Source organism: Lactuca sativa, chromosome 7 (genome assembly GCF_002870075.4).
Source record: "Lactuca sativa cultivar Salinas chromosome 7, Lsat_Salinas_v11, whole genome shotgun sequence".
In the NCBI taxonomy this organism is placed as follows: domain Eukaryota; kingdom Viridiplantae; phylum Streptophyta; class Magnoliopsida; order Asterales; family Asteraceae; genus Lactuca; species Lactuca sativa.
In genome coordinates, this window is record NC_056629.2 from 52,807,586 (window position 1) to 52,812,493 (window position 4,908).

Below are 4,908 nucleotides of genomic sequence, written 5' to 3' on the forward strand. Positions count from 1 at the left end.
TGGAATGAGTACCATGGTTCGTAGTGAATGATGCTTGTGGTTTTCCGGTTATCCGGTCATGATTAAGTTCGAAGAGGCATCCTTTGAGAGGGAGATCGAGAGCCCCTCAGAGTATTTTAGTAAGGAGTCAGTGAGAAGGGAGAATTTCGATCTGAGTTGAGTGATCAGTCGATAAAGGAGATGTCACCTTCTATGATCCGGGAGGTACTGATTATGTTCGTGTGCAAAATATGAGAAGCATGATGTTTTAGTTTTGGGTTTGGAGGTAAACCCTACAGGTCGTTATTGATGATGATTTCCCACCAGAGTAACAAGTAGCATGTGTGCCGCGAGGCAGTGATTTATCATGAGCAGATAGTCAGTTGGGACTGAGATAGTCGAGGACCACACTACACCTATTTGAGTATGGTAGGATGTATTGTAATGGTATCAGTGGGGAGTTCAGTTGAGTTTAGCAGTGCAGAGAGTTTTCTATCTATGTTGGGTGTTGAATATGGGAGTGGTTCCCTGTTCTTGGGATGATCCCGGTGTTGGAGCATTGGTTGATGAGTTGAGGTGAGGGGTACGATGATTTTGTGGTTCAGTCTATAAGCCAGGGATGTTATTGAGCAGTTGAGTTGTTTGGTACTAGATTGGTACAAGATTTGGAACGACTAGAGGCAGTCGTGAAGAGAAGTTCTTGAGGAGTTCATCAGAGGTTCAGAGTATATGAGGTCGATTAATTTCCTTAAGGGGGATTATCCGGCGTTGTGTAGCACTTTCCGGGGGCAGGTGCGATTTTGCTGGTGAAAATAGTTATGGGTTGGTTGTGTGCTATTTGGTGATGGTTCGAACCCTAAGTGGGGGAGAACCGGGTGCCGTATGTAAGAAAGCAGAGATTTTTCAAGAGCAGTTATAAGTGGAGTATAGAGATCTGCGGTAAGAAACCATGAGACCAGAGATGTCGGTGATCGAGGAAAGGGGGGTCAGAGTGAGTTAATGCGGGAAGTACTTGTTTGAGAAGGATGAATGTCTCCACGACAGGTGTTTATTGGTCAGGAATCTGGTATTGGTCAGTGTTGGGGCAAGTAGATAGAGAATGATTGGGCAGCCAACTCCTGGGTCGGTATGCGTATCCTTGTTTGGATTTTGAGCGGTGGGAAAAAGGGTTTCGAAGAATTATCAGCGTATTTCGTAGCGCTAGCGTTTTCTCGTATTCCAATTGAGAAATTGGATACATCGAAGTTGCATTTTGGGAAAAATGTATTATTGTATCTATATGATGCTTGGGGGCAGGAGATCAGTGGTTGTGGCAGGATCTTGTGATGTTCTGTTGGGGTATTCCGAGATATCCGGGTATGATATCTTTATTTCGGAGTTACTCGTGAATCTTGAGTTGAGACGACTTGTGGTATATCAGGTATCTATGAATCTAGTGGCAGCCCTTCGAGTATGGGCATCCAGGGAGATTATTTAAGAGAGTGGATCTTCGCAAGAGTGGGCATTTGTTATGTCGATTGCCTCCAGAATCTGTGATGAATATTCGAGTCGAGTATGGGTAGCCGCCTATGATAGTCTGCGGAGCACGAGCTAGTGGGGTCAGAGGGTGTTGTGATACTACGGGGAGCCGTAGTACTCACTAGTCAGAGGGTGTTGTGATATTGTGGGGAGCCGTAGTACTCACTAGATGGCAAGAGAATATGATGATGGAATATTTTCCGAACAGTGTATTATGTGGAAGAGTTTTGGGCTTGAGTAGCCCTAGTATTGAGTTTTTGGAGCCTGGATGTTGAACCGGGGGCGAGACTGGGGTCTCCGTCTCTTTCGGGAAATGTGGTGAGATGCGCAAGGGATATGCGCAGCAGAAACCAGAGATCAGAGTTGAGATGATCCTCGGTTGGATTGTGTTTTTTCTCGCATGAGGAAAAGAGAATTTCGTGACTTGCGTGTCGCTGGGCCAGGATAGTGGTCACGGGGAGGAAGTTAGTGGGATATTTGGATCATGATATGGGTGACCTTTGGAGGCTCAGCTGTGGAGTCAAAAGCTGACCTGGTGCTCAGTCTCGAAGAGGGATATGAGGAATGAGCTAGAGCTTATCATGATAATGTCTGAGGACACTTCAGAGAGAGCGAACGATTCAGACGCTCGAAGACATGCTTCGGGCATGTGTATTAGATTTCGGAGGGAGTTGCGGCACGTATTTATCCTTGGTTGAGTTATCCTATATCAACAGCCATCATTAGTGCATTGGTATGCCACCCTTTGAGCTGTTGTATGGGAGGAGGTGTCGGACCCTCATTTATTGGGGGAAAGTGTTGGTTCACGGAAGTGAAAGTAGTAGTGAGAATGGATGATTTGGAGTATGGTGGTTGAACACCGTGTCTGTGACAGTGGTATGGAATGACATCACGATGGGATGTCTGCCGAGGACGCGGAAGGGATTCCGCGGGTGTAGAGCCAAGAGTCTCAGGATGGATGCAGGGATGGAGTCTGGGACTCCCAGCTTGATTCTGATCAAGGGTTGTGTGCGTAGTGGTGGTTCCTCCTGGGGATGTTAGAGATGTCGTCAGTGTGACGGGTTTTCCTAACCCAAGGGTGCGAAGGTTGGTGCAGCATGTGTGTGTGTGATTGCAAGAAGAGGACTTGTGGGAGTTGCTCTGGGATTGAAGAGTAGGTCTTTCTGTCAGCTCGGACTGGATGGAGTGGGATTCGGATCGGGGATCCGATTGTTCATGGCTTTCTAGCCTTATGGGTCGAGTGATTGTAGAGATTTGGGGCAGTGATGCTTCATGGGTAATTCTTGATTGTTGAGTGTGATTCTCAGAGGGTACAGCCGGTGCCCGGTTCGAGACGGTGGTCAGGACACCGTAAGGAAAGGGAAAGTGTGTTCGAGTTTCGATGGGTATGCCTTGTAAGACCTGGTCCGATTAAGGCCAGGTGGCACGTTGTGGGAGTATTTATGGAGTTGAGTTGCTGTAGGCTTCGAGGACGAAGCCTAATTTAAGTGGGGGAGAATTGTAACATCCCGAAATAGCAAGAGTAGGGTTGAAGGGCTAAAATTGTTAATTGGGAAAGAGTGACTCAGCGAGTCCATGGATGGACTCGGCGAGTAGAGTCGCGACTTGGTCGCGTGTTAAGTAGCCGACTCGGCGAGTCAGTGAGGTGGACTCGGCGAGTAGGCGCTGAGTGGAGAAAACCCTAATTCTCGGGGTTGAGCCCTATATAAAGAACATTATGTTTTCCTCCCAGCCTCTTTATCACCCCTTGAGCCCCAGAAAACCCTAAATCACGGAGAAGCACCATTGTTGAGTGGATTGGAGCTTGGAGAAGTAAATGTTGAAGAAAGTTTGGGAGTTTGAAGGTGTGGAACAAGGGGCTTTGCTTGGATTCGAATTTCATTGCAGTTGGGGCGTCCCTTGGAGGCGGTGGCGAGTTCGAGATTCAAGTGTGGAGATATCTGCTTTCTGCTTGCCAGGTGAGTCTTCTCACTATACTTTACCTTGAGTAGGTAACCAGAGTTATGTGACAGAGTATTTGTATGCTATGTATGTTATGTGTTGTACTGCATTATTTCTATGTGATTTATGCTGTGCATGTTTACAGAGTTGGAACCGGAGGGTTCCTAGAGTTAGAACCGGAAGGTTCACAGAGTTAGAACCGGAAGGTTCACAGAGTTTGGGTGCACGGACCCATAGAGTTATAGCCTCGAGTGGCTAGTATGTGTTATGTGTGTGGTATTTTGGGGAACTCACTAAGCTTCGTGCTTACAGTGTTTTGTGTGATGTTTTTCAGGTTTCTTTCAGTATCACGGGACGGCACCGGCTTGATTGTACACACCAGAGAAAGATTCATGTTTTGGAGGATCCTGGTTTTCTATGCAAGTGAAAATGGAGTTATGTTTTGTAATTCGATTATGAAAGAGATTTTTAAACAAGTGTTTCTAAGAATAAAATGATTATTTTAAATGAAAATTTTTTTTGAAATTTTTGGTGTTACAACAACCTTATACCCACCTTATAGACCAGCTTCGTGAATGAGGCGTACTAGCGGTAAGACGACTTTGTTCTTATACATATATATATATATATATATATATATATATATATATATATATATATATATATATATATATATATATATATATATATATAATTATTAAATCATAATAATATAAGTATAAGGGTTGAATTTTAACTTTTAAAATTCTAAGGGTTGGAACTAAAGTTTTAATCAAGACTTTACTTGTTCCAAAACTTGAGGGCAAGTTTTGTAAACTTTCAAAACTTTTCATTTCTTGTAACTTATGAGTTTATTAGAGTAATAAAAATGAAGACTCTTCATTTTTCTAACTCTTGTGTTCTTTTAATGGTTTTAATTCAAGTGACTTTTGGTTTTCGATAACTTGAGGACAAGTTATGGACTCCATTAAAACACATTATGATCAAGAATTAAACAACCACATAGGTTACAAATAAATACTATGATCATCAAAACATCATAAGATCAAGAACATGAATATGAACACTTTCATGAATCAAAAATTACACTTAAAACTTTGTAATTTTGATAACTAGTTGTTGTAAATGAATTAGCAAAGACATTACACCATCTAAAACAAGTTTTCAAGTACCAAAACAGTTTAGGGTAATGTTTCTAGTCCATTTCCAGCAACTAAAGTCGAAAATCTGCACTCTATGGCTCCTACTCGCCGAGTGCATGAACCTACTCGGCGAGTAGGTTGAAGATACAAGTGAACTCGGCGAGTCTTCCCATGGACTCGGCGAGTTCATCAGGCAGACAACAAGCTTTTCGACTTTTTTCAACTTTTAAGCACAAATAACAAACAAACAAGCCAAAGCTCTGATACCACTGATGGGTTTTGAGCATTCTAACACTTCCTAAGTGTACATGCAACCCTAATAACCTTG